The sequence below is a fragment of the Bactrocera tryoni genome, chromosome 5 (assembly GCF_016617805.1).
Source record: "Bactrocera tryoni isolate S06 chromosome 5, CSIRO_BtryS06_freeze2, whole genome shotgun sequence".
Taxonomy (NCBI): Eukaryota; Metazoa; Arthropoda; class Insecta; order Diptera; family Tephritidae; genus Bactrocera; species Bactrocera tryoni.
In genome coordinates, this window is record NC_052503.1 from 79,367,402 (window position 1) to 79,384,063 (window position 16,662).

The 16,662-nt window shown below is 34.1% G+C and overlaps 1 long non-coding RNA gene across 1 annotated transcript in view; it reads right to left on the reverse strand.

The window, feature by feature from the left end:
- Positions 1-16,043, reverse strand: part of LOC120777244 — an 86,086-nt gene extending 70,043 nt beyond the window's left edge. The window contains exon 1 of the long non-coding RNA XR_005705500.1: positions 15,970-16,043. This is a non-coding gene — a long non-coding RNA (uncharacterized LOC120777244). The remainder of the gene's footprint in view (positions 1-15,969) is intronic.
- Between the last annotated feature and the right edge of the window lie 619 nt (positions 16,044-16,662).

Sequence of the window (16,662 nt, forward strand, 5' to 3'; positions counted from 1 at the left end):
AATGATAGTTGCTTTGCGCACTTTTTTGCACACTTGCCGCGTCATCTGCAATCTGCCACATTCCGCTACAATGGCAGTAGCATTGCCAACAAATTAGCGTTGCTAATTGCAATTATTGAAGGTAGAAGGAAAAAAGGATATATGGCAGGATATGCGTAAAATGTGCGCTAGGTGAACAAAAACCATTGCAAAATTTACTATACAAGAGGTATTTTACGGCGCATTGTAACAGTGTGGCAAATGTCGATTATCACTTCGTTTGTCGACTTAAGGAAAAATAACGAAAATTGAAATTTAACGGAAAAGTCTCATATTAAAGCGTATTTAATGTGGATTTAACAGCAAAGGAATTCGAAAAGTCGTCTAACATGCGTTTAAAATAAGCTAATATGAGAAGTATGAAGTGAGAAAGGTGAAGTCCGCACTACACGCTACCCATCAGGCGGCCATGTAGTGTGTAAGGCCATCCCGCATAGCAGAGCACGCAATAGCAGCAAAAAAGCGGACTACATGCAGTGCGGAATGAATGTCACTATGCTGCCATTATTGACACATCAAAGTCAATCAATAGTGAAAAATTGTGCAAACACATAATTTATGAGCCTGCATGCATGGAAAATGGCAGAAAATAGAAATTGTAGCAAAAGTGCATAAAAGCCAACAAAAGAATGTAGTCAATCCATGGACTAGAGTAGCCCTGTTAGTCTCGTGCTGGTTTTTCCGCTTTGTTCGTCTAACACAGCGTGTGCGTTAACGGCTTGCAGTTTAGCAAGTTAGCACAGGCTACTACTCACAATCGTATAGCTAACAAATATGCGATAGCCTTTAAGGCATGATGTGTAAAAAATCACGAAAATTCATTAGAATGTTAGAAACTACCGTATGGACAATACAAACGTTAGATTATGGTACAAAACGACGTATTGCCTGCGGTGCTACGTATACTTGGACTCGTGTCCAAAAGTGTCCAGCAACTGCAGAATAAAAAGTGCAGTGAGTCACTTGAGCGAAATATTACATAACAAGAAATGACAACAACTATAAAGCATTGTTTATTACTAAGTGTATGATATATGTCCGACAAACTGAGTTTTAATCCGCAATATACCCTACATAAGTCGCGTAAATTGAAAATTCGAAATTAAATGTTATGAAATTCAAGAATTCAGTTAATAAAACACAAAAAATCCATTTTTTCAAAAAAAGGATATATGGCAGGACAAGCTTAATTTCAGTTGTTCAAGTTCAATTTCCCGTTTTTTCTAATACTAAGATATAATGTCATGTTGTTGTCTATCACAAAGCAAAATAAGTCATGAAACAATAAAACCAAGCGCATACGAGCATAAAAATTTACAAATAAACCATTTTGTCAACGCTTAGCTGCGAAATACACTTTTGGTAAAAAAGGATATATGGCAGGACATGCCTGAATTGGTTTACGTCTTCGAACAAGTTTGATAAAAAGCTTACTACTACATAAGCATTTGTCTTTGTATGTTGTACTGTACAAATTTGTTATTCTTTTTAAGCAAAATTCGATTTTGATAATAAAATGTTTTTATAACAAAAATTCAAATGAATTTTATTTTCAAAGTAGGGTATAAAATAAAGCCATCAAAGCATTTCTCACTTGACGCGCTTCGTGTTATGGTCCATATATGAACATGCAACATCACAATCAACGGTATAAGTCCTTAGGCAACTGACTTAAAATGTCAAAATTGCAATATGCACAGCGAGTAAAAAATGAAGCATAGCAGTCAAACAAGAACTCAAGGCAAAGTCCACTAAAGCTGCAATTACTACAAAAGCTGAATGAACGCCTGCCTATGCATATGTTAACTTAGGTTAAGGTAGCCAGCTTTTTATGTGTATAAGACTTTCAAACGCCTACGCCCACTCTCAACTCATTCCAACATACATACATACATATGTACGGAGGCTCAACTGGCGCATTGTGACAGTTACAATTTGGGGCGCCAGTTGACAAATTTCAATGGCAATGGCAGACTTGGCAATTTACAAGCCACTAAGGGCTGAGGTCGCTATACTCACCACACAGATTTGAGATGAGTTGAGTGTGAGAGGAAGCGCATATATGCTTGAGGGGAGAGTGAGAGAATTGACACAGTTTACAGGAGAGCACAAATCATGACGACTAAACAGCTGAGTGTAGAAATACAGGGAAATTTTATGCGCAAGAAAATATAGAAATGAGAATGTTGTGAATATAGAGAATTATGAGAGAGAGTCATGACTGAGATACCGTGGATTATGGGAGAGATAGAAAACTGAGAAGCAAGAAAAGTGAGAGAACTCTATTATTGATGCTGTGTGAACTCAAACTGACAGAGAAGGCGAAATGGTGTAATGCTCTATGGGAATACTAAACTGAATACTTGTATAGAAGAGGGCATAAGTAAATATTGGTGGAAAAATATAAGATTTTTTACTCAAACTATAGAGATCTTACTTCTAATTCTCAACCAATTTATAGTGAAGCAAAGAACGTAAATTTAAACCGTTTTCTTAATTTGACCGGGTCGAAAAGTCAGTCATTGCAGGCAAAAAATTAGCTCTCAAAAATGGTACAAAAACATGCTCTACTCTCCTTTTCACAAATAATAGAGCGCGTGACTCTTTATAGCAAACGTAGTGTATAAGAGAGTCCCCATGCTCGTCATTCAATTTTTGTGCATGCTGCATTCTTGTTCATTTGGGTGCCTTAAACCGTGACACTGTAGGCGACAGTAGTACGCTATAACACCTACACAGCACCGAAAGGTTAGACGGCACGTTTTCTGTGAACTTTTTTGCAAGAAAATCTGAGTTTGACCATTTACGCCAAGCAGGTCATCATCATAAGCAAGCAATTTGGCTAGTGTTTTGAGTCATAATAAAATTCTGTTTTCACATTTGCATAACAATGTGTCTCGACTACACATACATACATACATACATACACTCAAGGGGGTCATTGAAATTTAAATTCGATAATCACTTTTGCTTTTGCTGCTTCTGTTTACTGTATTATGTTGAAGTTCAATGATTGTTTGGTTAAAGTGTTTTCGTGGTTAGAGCAAACCACTGTTTAGATTAAAGCTGGAAAAATTCTTGGGTTATGTATTTAAGGCCGTTTCGTGTGTACTTTAGCAGTGCTGGTATGACAAGTGGTAGTTATAGCTTTATAGATATGCAATAACAAAATTTTGTAAAAAAGGATATATAGCAGGATGTGCGTAAAGTTGGATGTATAAAAAAAAAAGTTTACAAAAAGTGAAGTATTATTTTAGGGTCGTGTTGTGATTTGCTGTAGAGCACGCAAAGGGTATATTTTTTGATAAATAAGTTGGTAGAAAATTTTTTTTTTGAAAATTTATTTTTATAGCTTCTTTAGTTAAATTTAGATTTTTGCGAAAAAAGGATATTAGGAAGGACATGCTTTACTTTGTTTATTTAAGAAAATTTAAGTGATTTTAGGAAATATTAAAGTAATTTACTCCTAGTGTCTTACCCCAAAGACATGACAGTTTATTAATAGTGCAATATATACGTTAAAACAGATTTAGTCGAGAATTTATTTCACAAAAATTAAGAAAAAAATTTATTTTCAAGAAAGATATTTCAATTAATATTTAAAAGCTTTATAATCAACGTTAAAAAACGAAAAGGGATATAGCTTAATAACGGTTAAAAGTAGCACTAAAGCAAACATCCAAAATTTCAAAAATATGTTCGCACTACAGTTTTGCAAAGAAAATAACATTTTTAACATAAAGGATATGTGACAGGACATGCGTAAAATGCATCAAATCTTTAAAAGCATATGCTGAAAAATTAACTACGCCGCTTTTATGTGTTGTGTTATGTCGCAATATGGAAATTTATTATTCCTTTTCAGTGAAAGTGTCTTTTTACAGGTATATGCATGGAGTATGAAACTTTTTCATGACACAAAATTTCAGCAATGTACTCGCGCACATTTTTATTACAGCAAGTCGTGAAATTGGCTTAACATGCATACATATGTTGTAGAAGTTGTTGCAAGCAAAATTAAAAAAAAAATGGATGAGAGCATCATGAGTTAACTCACATGCACCTTAAATGCAATAAAGTACTATGTGCATATGAGAGTAGCTGCCGTGCCACTTGCTGTGCTAGTTAAAATTCCTGCCGGATATGTCAGGCCAACCGTGCGCCAACACAAACCAGCTTGTTGACGTTCCTGTTGCGGGATTTTTTTCTTTTTTCCTCATTTTCCTGCTCATTTGTATTTATTTTTTTGCTGCTTTACGCTGTGCTTACTACTATTTGATTATTTGCAACTTTTTGCTTTTCGAGCGTCTACGCCACTTTGCTATGCTGTTAGTCTGCTATTTTGTTGAGCTCGTTACTTTTCTTGCATTTTATTCTTACATTTCGGGTTTGCTGCCGCTTACAGTTTTTTATATGCATACGTACTACATGCTGGCGTAAATATTTTTTTGCTTTTCACGTTTTCGTCCTGTTTGTTTTTATTTCCCTTCCTTGCTTTTTATGGTTTTTCTCGCTACTTCTACTGCCAGTTTACGAGTTGCTTCCGGTCGTCCTAGTTACGAAAATCCGCAAATACGTTTCAACTGTGTGTTAAAGTAGATGCGACTGTGCATAGGTGTGTGTGTATTTGTTAGTCATACATGAACCTTTGCATTGATGTAAGCCATGCGGCAGCTTTCTGTGTAAATATACTTTTCGTGGCCAGCGAATTCCACCAAAGCTGCCGGTAAAAGGTATACTCAGTTTATATGTACATATGTATGTATATATATGTAATTATGTGTGCATAAGTGGCGACGTTTCTTTGTGTGCGTTTATTATTACTATTTTTCCTGGATAATAAGCGCTCACGAGCGGCTAGTTGCCCACATATGCCCTGCCACAGCGGCTCTTGCTTTGTCGTTTGTATAAAAAGGTTAAAAACAATCTTTTTTGCTGAAAATAAATTGCTCAGCTAACTAAGTGCGTCTGAAGGAAATCTTAAAAGAAAACTAGAATTGGTTGTGCTGCGAATTGAGTGCGAGGTCCATTTCTGTTCGTGCATATGTTTAATATTTAGGAATATAAATTCTCAAAGTAGAGACAAGGAGCCCACAAAATTCATGATTTTATACAGTATCTATTAAAAAAATTTGATTAAATACTTTAGAATTTAAATATTAGTCGATGCGGGAAACTTTAACTATATCAATACTTAAGATAATTTAGAATTTCCAGTAAGACCCTTGCAAGGTTAGAACCAAACACATTCTGAAGTTTATACTCAGGTTTGAAGACATCAACTCGACCTAGATTTTTCAGCACTATGTTTTGAACACAATTTCTTACGAACTTAAAAAAGTGGTTATAGAAATCGGCAAGTGTATAGCTAGTCACTAAAAACAACCTTCTAAAAATCCCTTAGCTTCCTCTTGCCACATAATTTATCATAAATAGGTTATTTAGCCACTCAAATAGGTTTGAATTCTTCACATATTACATACAATAGTGTTTAAAAAATATGAAATACTATATAAGTATATTTCCAAAGATATTTCCAGATAAATTCGATACATTACTGGATATGGGAACCTTCCTGTAGTAATTTTATACAAATGGTAGCCGAATTCGATTATACCATTTCATTTGATTTATACCAGTTGTTTGTTCGATTCACGGCCTCAAGTTGGAAATTTTCCTGTGGTTTTAATATACCACATATTATATCCTAATTCGATTATACTAGTTCATTTGCTTTATACCAGTTGTTTTTTCGATTCGCGGCTTTAAGTTGTACTACCACAAGCTTGAAAAACAACCACAGAATTTAATATCTTACAAGTATTTCTTGTCTGAGATGCTATCTCAAGTGTTGAAGGCGTATTTTGATATACAAGTACTTATACATAACATAGGTTTCGGATTAGGATATCTAAAAAACAGTCCTCTGTGTCAACAATTATAAATGATAATTAAATATCCAATTGCAATGACTGTTAGGACTTGGGATGTCTGATGGCTGCAATAGCAAAGAACTTGGCAAAAAGGAGATGAAATGGTTTAAGTATTATGATTACGACTTAAGCCATCAAAACTTTCAACTTCCAGCTATTACAGAAATAACAAAAAACAGCTAGCGCTTTTTATACTAAACTTCAAAGACAAATATGAAAGTATTTTTTTTTTCTTAAAATATATCTGTCCGAACCTTGCTGAAGAGGCGAACTCCCTCAGCCCTTACACATCAGAACACTAAGTCAAGGAATAGTGCTGGTCAGAATTTTTGACATGCAGAAACATTTGAAGCGATTTAGGTATCTACACCAGTCGTATACAGAAGGAGAAGGCTACTCTTAGTGGTTCAAAAAACTTACGCTGAAAGCCCGGTACGATTAAAGTCTGGTCAGAATTTCTTTAAAAAAAATAATACAACGATTTACGATATTTTAAGCAAATAATAAACGAACTTTGAGTTTGCTGAAAATAATATGCTTACTATGTGTTGTGGCAAATAATAAGAAGAGAGGACTCGAACTTCGAACTCCATTGAACTTCAAAGCGCGTACAGCAGACTGTCCCCAACCAGAATTAGTTTGGAGAGTTCTAGCTGTAACAAATGTAGACACAAAGCAGGAGAGTCACGCAAAAATATATGACAAATATGTATTTGCGCTTGTAATTTGGTGTCAAGTTCAAAGCTTTAAATTTTTGCTGACGCCGCACTTAAATTTAATGTTGCGAAAATATTTTCCATTGCCTAAGCAAAAAAAAATATTTTTCTTGCGAAGAAAATTAACAGCAGAGCGCTACAAACAAGCATTTGTATATATGTATATAGAAAATACTTGTATAAAAGCCTTCATGAGGCTGAGTATGCGCCGCTTTTTTCTTTCGCCAAGTAATAAAATTAAATATGAAACAATTTGCAGCAAATGTGAGTATTCGCGTTGTGAAAGAAGGACGAAAAAACTTCGAAAAAAATTGAAATAGTGGGAGTAGGATGAGTAGCAATGAAAACGAATACGGCGAAGCTGACAGCTTAACCTCATAGACGATGGCAAGAGCAACTCTTATAAACATGTATACAAATATCAGAATATAAAAAGCTATGTATTTGAGTATACATATATGTACTGTATATTGAATATATTGTCACCTAAAATGCAAAATAACGTAACATCACTTTTCATAAGTTTACAGGCGATGGAAAAACGATATAATAGAAACTATTATTATTAAAACAAAATTTGAGTGTTGGTTATAAAATGGTTATGTAGTGGTTATATATTGGTTATATATTAGTTACATATTGGTTATCATACACACATTCGCATTGAAAAAATGAAAGTTTAAGTTATAAACTGGTTATCTATCGGTTACATATTAGTTATAACCAATACATACATATCTAATATATGTATATATCATATACTCATATTGAACCAAAATTAAAGTTTTCGTTATAAAATGGTTATATATTGGTTATTATATCTGAAAACGATTTTCAAGTTTTTTTATTGATGGTACGTTGTTTTGCATTTTAGGTGACGATATGTTCATTAGGGTGTGTCAAAAGAGAGGAATATATTTTTTCGTTTGGTACTCTCAAAAATATGTAAGAACCAATTTTTCAGCGTACACTAATATTCATATATAGTCCTGTTGACTCATAAAATTGCGCACATGCACCAATGTGTGCCCATTTGACGTTGTTGTTGGAGCATTAAAGATATAGCAAGCAAGTTAAAAGTCGCTACCAGCGCTTGTTTCAAGATTTTTTTCACTTTTTCGTTGTATTTGCATGCATTATCGGCACCAACACCCGCAGCTGCGCCAGTTGTTTGTTGCCAAATTTGTTGTTGTTAAAGGGCAACAGTTTTTTTTTTTTTGCTGAAGTAATAAAAAATCATACGCACACACATGCCCGAGCACGCCCAACAAATTTTCGAAGTGAAAATATGCGCTTAACTTTAATAACCGCGCATTTATGCATACACTTGCCACAACGCAGGATAAGTACACGCAGATACAAATACACGTAGGTACATTGTGTATGTGGCGCAATGTGCCGACACCTTCAAGGCCAACACCAAGCCAACAACATCTCAACCACAAGCTGTAGCGGCGAAACTGTCGCTACCTGTGCTTTTGGCACCCACAGGCAGCTGGCAGGCAGGCGGCAACGTGATTTCATTTGTGACACATTTCATGCAAAGCACACACACGCCATTTACATATGCGCAAATGTAGCGCCGCTGCTATTTTTGTGCTGCGTTGTCAACACTCTTACTACTAATAGATTTCTAGGTGTATTCCGAGCCAGCGCTGATCCCGCCGCGCTACAAGTGAAATACTTTGCCATTAAATTTAATGTGCGCGCATTAAGAATTCTGCAAAAAGTTTCCGCCGCACAAACTGCTAAAAAGCAAAAGCTTTAACTTGCTGGAATTTTAAATTTGCCTAAAAATAGCAGGCCATGCATGCGCTGCTCTCCTTGCCACACTTTAAACTTTTTTCGACACACACACTTTTTTCTAACAACCACTCGGCGCAACTTTATCGCTTGCCGCACATTCGCTCGGCTGCCCATCTTAATAATGTTTACACTGGCGCTGCTTGAGCGTTTGCCGCGCCGAGCGCTATACTTTTGTCCGCATAACTCTGTTCTACTTGCACCGCCTTCAGCTGTCCCACAATGCCTTATCGTATAGTTCCACAATTGGTATTTACATTGTTAGCGCTCACCCTCTTTTGGCCGGCCGTCCAAAAGTCCATATTCATTTATTACAAAGTTTAATGCACTTTTTTCTTAAGTTTTGCGGGTAAAAAGTTTTCCGGCTACCTTTTAGCGGCCATCAAGTATATTTGCGGCGAAAATTTTTTCCAAGATATAAATGATGTTATGCTATTTTGTTATTCTATTTGGAGTGGAAAACCCAAATAATAAAAAAAGGCTAAAGTGAATAGTGCATTTAAAGGTCAGGGTTGCATTGGCTAAGAAATCCTGATGATATAATACACTTTCTGGCGTGAAGTCTATGGACATAAATGAAGAACTTACGTTAACTTCGTTGCTTTTGTAATGGCAGAAAAACAAAACAAGTACAGAGGGACCTTCAAAATGTTAAAGCTTGGCGAGTTACTAATAAAGCTTGAAGCTTTCTCCAGGGAGAAACTCAAAGAACTCGGTGAAATAATGCTTTCTGTATCAGCTTTCGATCCGGCAAACCTTCGAAAGTAGCGAATTGAGTAACGAATACTATTGCCTCAAAAAAAAGTAGTCAGCAAACTATTACATATAATAAATTCAAGTAGAGAACACCTGTAGATGATTAGTTCGTAACTAGTTATAAATAAACTCTATATGCAGTATGAACACAAATAACTCATATGCTTACGTGATCTATCTCTGAATCAATCATCATCATCGAGAGTGGCGAATCGAACAAGGAACTGGTATAAGTAGTAAGTAGTCGTCAAATTGCATATGGTTTCAAAGAGAGAGCACCTTTAGTTTATTAGTCCGAAGGTAGTCATAAGGAAGCCAAACTTTGCCTTCACTATCTCAATTAGAAAACCTTACCCATAGAACACTCATTTTACTACCCACATCTTTTTCTCACATCACAGAGAGGATCGAATCGAACACTGAACTGGTATAAATATTAAGCAGCGGTAAAATAGTTATAATAGTCCGCAGATAGTTATAAGCAAGCCAAACCTTAACAGGACTATCTCCAGCAAGAAGAAGACTAGCTTAGTGCACTCATTCTTTCTATCATATCTATAATAAAATCATTAAGAGTAGCGAATCGAACACACAACTGGTATAAAGACGCAGTACTCAGTGTATGTCTAATATTTGCTTGGATGACCGAAAAATGCTGTTGTTAAAAATAGCTGAATGTCTGAAGATAGCAGGGAACCACTTTAGACATTTTGCACATGAATTTTTCGTTATGGGAAAACTCCACAAAATCTGAGTGCGTTTTTAGCTGAACACGATATCAATACAGTAAGGACATTCTGAAATATCAAACTGAGGAGAGCATATTCTGTATAAAAGAACCTAAACCTTTTCTTTCCAAACCAATTAGCTAGCTCTTAAATGTCTACCTACAATCTACATCACTGTTACTTTTCTCATATTTGCACAAATTGCCAAGAAGTTTGAATTAAATTTCGTTAAACAAATTGACAACATAAAATTTCATCTGATATCATTTGCATGCAATTTACTAATAATAGCTATGCAAATAGTGTGGAGCGCGTAGTTCATTCAACCCAGTTCACAGGAATCAAGATAGGGAGCTGTGATAAAAACAATAGCAGAAAGTGTAGGACAAAATGAAGTGGAAGCAAAAATAAAAAGAATTATGGAATTTCTTTCCACAAAATATCAACATATACAAACACACGAAATGTATGAAAGTTCAAAATATTTATACAGTCAATTTAAAATCTATTGCAGTGGTTGTTATTCTAAAGAAAAGTACTTGATATGCTGAATAAAACTGCTGAATATAAAAAAATAGCAGAAATTAAAAAGGGCTTTTAGTGAAAGCATTGGCTTTAAAAGCGATAAAAGCGAAGTCAAGTAGAAATCTACTAAAATATAATACCTTTTGTGTTGATTTAAATGTTTTATTTCCATATTTATTTGGTTTTAAATTTCCAAATTGTTTTTCAAGTGAAATTAGCTGTGGAATTTTTTATTAATTGTTTGCTAATTGCTTATGAATCGACCGCTCGACCGCTTTAAATTGTTCACACATTCATATATCATCATTTACATATTCAGATAAGATTGCATATGTATATGAGAAGTTTATTTCGTTTTAATGCCAGCATTCTCGTATCTGATGACAGCTGAGTTTGCGAATATGTTTAAAACTTCTTTCACTACCAAATAAGGATAAACTTATGATTCATAAATAATATGTGGAACTAGGGTAAGCACAAGCTTACAAATGCGCAGACATAGTTAGGTGGAGAAACCCGTTCGGAAAGCTTTTGATTGAAAATGTTATATACATATAAATTAGTGCGCTAAGTGAAGCTTTCATATGTCTACGAAAGCTTTTGTAGGTTAAGAACAATAAATATTTTGTACAAACATAAATTCACTCTCTTCACATTTTCTCTACTCGATAAGCTAAGAGAACCTTTGAAAACTTTTGTGGGTTAAAAACATAAATTTTGGAAAGCTTTCATGGGTTAAAAATAATAAATATTTAATAGATATATAAATTCGGTTCCTTTACATTTTTACGCCCTCATAAGTTATATGAAGTTTTCATAAAACTTCAAAAACTTTTGTGGATTAAAAACAATAAACATTTTATATGAACATAAATTCACTCTCTTAGCATGCTTCATAAGCTTAGTGAAGCTTTCATAAACCTACGAGACCTTTTGTGGATTAACTATAATAAAAAGGTTACAAAAATATAAATTTGCTCTACTCATATTTTCAATGCTTCTTAAGCTAAATAAAGCTTTCATAAGCGTACGAAAGCTTTTGTGGGTTAAAAATAATAAATGTCTTTTTTTTTTAATTACAAGTAAAAAAAAAATTAATTCGTTCTCTTCGCCTTCTCACTGCTTCATAATCTAAGTGAAGCTTTCACTCATATTTGACTTCTTTATAAACTAAGTAAAGCCTTTTTAAACTTTAAATTATATCAAAATTTTGTGGATATTCTTGGGCCTTTCGCTTCAGGGGTTCTTTAGAGGCTTCAAAAAATCGATATTTTTGATGATTTTTTTGGGAGGGAAATAAATAAGTGATTAAAGCAAAATTTGAAGGGTTTATAGTTATATATTTAAACATCATTTGCAAATTTTGTGGATACGAAATCTTTTATATTCTGCCTTTGGGAATCATTTGCCCGATGCATCTCGCATGTGCATTTTTCGGACGGCGGGCAGGATACAGGTCGCAATTTCTATCGGAAACAAAATTCAAAAAGATTCATATTTTTTAATAATTTATCTTCTAGTTAAACTAAAATAATTCCGAAAAAAGGTTTGAAATTTTAGAAAATTTTTAAAAATTGAAAAAAGTGGTTTTTGACCAAAAAAATTTACTTTATGTTGTTTAGAAATATGTTCAAACTTGACTTTTCTTAGTTTTTTTAGTTTAAATAGAAGATAATTTAATGCCAAAGATAATACATTTTTCCCCAATTCCATGCGACGTTTAGTTTTTTTTTCTATCCTGCCCGCCAATTAAGAAAATCGTAAACTATGAAAAACCGAGAAATCGAGCGTCAAAGTTTTCGCTTTCTGCCCAATCGCTCATATATCTGCTAGACGTTCGGTCACTATTTTTCTTCTAGCTCTGAAAATATTTCAAATTCCCATCTAAACTTTAAAAGTAGTATATCTACCAGCAATATGGTCATACCCTAACGTCTGAGGTTAAGCATATGCATCAGATAACCCACAACAAACAGTAGCACATACCATATATCACTTTAACAAATGCAAACTGCATGACTCAGTAGTAGTACTAGTATTATGTATACATTTTTGCATTTCATTCTAATTTTGTGTACACTCTTGTCACATCTAAGATTTTAAACCAAATAAGAAAAGGGATTAAAACATAAAACAGAATGTTAAATTATGAGATAATAAATTTCGGAAATTCTACTTTCACTGCAACCGCATGTTGGAGGTGTCACGCTGGGATAAGGGTTTGTATGCGGGAGGCAAAAGAGAGATGATAAATTCTAGTTTGCAAATAGTTATGTGGACAGACTTAGGTACAAGTATATATAATGGCATATAAATTTATGTGTGGATATAAGTGTGCAATATTTCTACACCTGTACAAACATATGTATGTATATGTCATATCTCTGCTTCAAGTATCTTATACTTTTCGGTATAAATTCAAGTGCAAGCGTGTGTGTCCTTATTTGTGCATAGATTAGTTTGTTGTCAAGCGCAATTATTCAACACGAACTTGAAAATTATGGTACACATATTAAACTTGCGATTAGCACCCACAGGCATTAAGTCTCAAGCAAATTTGTAAAACATTTGTGTGTGTGTATGTAGCTATAAGACACTGTAGTCAAATGCAAATTTGTAGTTTCAATTTGTGGATATATCTGTGTTATGGAAAAAAAGCTTTGAGGAAAATCGCAAAAAATTAAAGTGAATATAAATGAAAGCGAATTTTGGCAGGGATTAAGTATATTGGCCAGTTTCAGGCGATTTTTTCAAGCAAAATAAAGCAGCTTGGTGAAAACGAAGAATTGAACGTTGAAAATAGTTCTCACTGACCAATTACTATACGAGTGTTGGCAGATAAGGCAGTAGACCAGCAACGCCATATAGCGATATTTCTTGAAGCTGTAAGGAGTAGCCTACAGAGCATCTTCTCTGCTAAGATCAGACACTTTACAGGAAAATGATTACAACTATCTATGCAGATTATCTTGACATCTTGAAGGTTGCACAGATAGAAGTTTTCGATAAACTTCATCAGAAGCAAGAGGTAGTTCAGATTTGAGGCAATGGAGTGGTATTTTTTTCAGGCTGAAATGGTTATATTTTCTTCAAAATATAATTTGAAGAGAAATGCTTTGTTTCTTTTCGAAGTCACCCAAAGTCTCTTCTTTTTCTCTCATAACAATTTCTTCACACATGCGTTCTCCAATAAACATATTTAACTTGCGACTGTTATATTGCAACATTTGACTTTGTCACCAAGGATAATATGTAGCTTAAATTTGACTTTATTTATGAAGACATATGTCAAGATATCTATCTACCTAAAAGTATTTATATGTATGTATATATGCGCATGGAAATGTGAATGTGTATGGGTATGCAAATTGCAATAAAAAATGCTAAATGTACGCAAACAACCGCAAAATTGCGCTAAATCCAATTGCGTGACTTAAATGTACATAAATAAATATGAATATGTGTATACATATACATACATACAATATGATACATTTATTAATTTTTTTAGGTAGTCGTTCATTTACTTTTGAGGGGTATACAAAGAAATAAATAATATTTTGCATAAGAGACAACCATTAAATGCATATTAAAATGGAAACGGAAATGATGCATGGTAGACACATAAAATCGTCAACGACTGTATATGTGTAGACATATTAGGGTGAGCCAAAAAAAAGAACAATATTATTTGTAAAAGTTTTTTTGAATATGTATACAGAGAAAAATATATCCCTGCAAGGTGGCAGTTTTAGCTGATCTTAATAAATATAAATATAATTTTTGAACTGTTTAGAAATCAACTTTTTGCATTGCGGTTCCGCAAGAACCTTAAATTGATTAAAAGATTACCTTCAGGGGAATTTCTGTGGAATATAAAATATCCCATAAAATTTCCCTCAAGGGAATTTTTGCTATTTTATCAAAAATATTATTTAAAAGCCTTAAAAAATTCTACTTAATATTTTCTTCAAAGAATATAAAATTTCCCTGAGGGATTTTTTTTTTGTAATTAAAAAAATATATATTAATTAAGAACTTTAAAAAATTCTACTTAATCTTTTACTCCTATAGCTGATTTTATTGGAAATGTTAGAAGCTTTTAGCAAATGATACAGTTTTGGATTAGTTTTGGACTAGTTTTGATCTAGTTTCACAACAAAAAAATTTATTAAAAACTGCTAGTAATATATTAAACCGAGCTAAGCTCCAGTACATTAAACCTTAACTGGTTCTGAGTGGGTTAAAAACCAGTTTCAAATGGACCAGTCTGGAACTAGTTTCGCGTACTTTATTTGTAGATATCTAACATTTTTGCTTTGATTTTTGGAACATCGTTTTGAATACATATTTTTATTATTATATTTTATTTAGTAAAAAGTTATAGTTTTCACAATCACCTAAATTTCCTACTGGAGCTCTACTACCACCAGCATACGCCTGCTTATAAATTTTAAAGCAACAAGCGTAGAAAAACCTTAACCATAGTTGCATTTAAATGCGCATGCAGAAGTACATACATACATATTTAAAGACAAGTATTACAAATGTAAAACAAATATCTATGCACGCATACAACAACAAAACCGCATAGATGTACGCCCTAACGACCTGTTGCCCCACTCACTGACACACACACATACAGATGCGCATAAATTAAAATTATTTTACTTATGCACATAACAGTTATAGCGGTGCGTGCACCCACATACACATGCATACATGCCTTTTTTTGCATTCGTATGTGTGTGTGTGATGTATTAAAGGTGCCATGCAGCAGCGCAGCTTGCCTAGTTACATATGTAGTTAGCTTGTAAACTTGTGCTAAACGCTCGCAAGCTTTTTGTAGGTGGTGGCCACATTCATTATTGTTATTATTTTTTGCTTTTTTTCTTTTTGTGTGTTTTTTTTTTGTTTGTGTACGCTTTAGAAATTTTCTCAGCAGCTAGCGCATGTACCTTCGCCGACAGCCACGCGTTTGTATATTTATATGTACTTCTGTGTATATTTGTATATCCATTTAAATTGTATTGCATATGCTACACTCATAATTCTCAGCTGCGCTCTCTTTTTTCACGCTCTTCCGCTTTCTGCTGCTGCAATCACTCTTAGCTGCAGCCGCGCTCCCCCGCCCAAGCACGTTATTGCCGGCGCGCTGTTATAAATATTCGTAACTGTGGCAAAATAAATTTTACTTTTAAAATTTATACGCTTCCCTTTATATGTACACACACACACACACCCATGCACGCACTTACACTTGCACACTTGTACTGAAAAAGCCGGCATACCGGCATTTGCATTGCCAGCAAAAAAGTTGGCTTGCAATTCAAATTGTAACACAAAGTACTTACAACGGTAAGTCACTGCCAGGCAGCTGCCACAATCACACGCGCGTACAACAAGCGCGCACACCCACTCACCCACACATATACATAAACGTCTGTGTATAAATAAAAACTCACTTACCTGTAGTTATATTCATTACGGCCAACACATGTAACTGCCAACCGGAAAAGCATTAAATATCTGAGCTGCTCGCTGCTCGCTGCTGTGAAATAGAAAAAAAGCAAAGGATTTACTCAGCAGCCGGCATATTTGTGTGTGTGTGTGTGTCATAATATTTATATGCATATAAAATATATTGAAATTACCCATATTAATATTTTATGCGCGCAGTTGTAAGCGCTGACCTACATATATTCGCTGCATTCAATTCCAATCACTTTAAATTGATAGATTGCGCGCGCAGTGTGCGATAGAACACGGAAGTAAACGTACTTATATACATATCTACACTCTATAAATATGAACGCATTGCATTTTCAGTTGCACAAATTTATGGCAGCTTTTATTATGTCGCATAAGTTATATATATTACGATTTTAGTGGCATATCAAATTCATGAAGCTACAGGATATTTGCATGAAATTACGGCAAAATTGGTAGCAAGATATTTTTTGTTGCTTTCGATACAAAATAATGCTAAAAATATTTTAAACTTTGTGCTTTAAATGCAATTTATGCTTAAAGTATAGAAATAATATGCGTAAAGTTTGCTCTATGGACAAATTTTGAGTTGTGTATCACAACTAAAAAATAAACGCATAGGTATGGGAGATCATCCCACCCATTACAGGTAGTTTAAATTAACTATTTTCG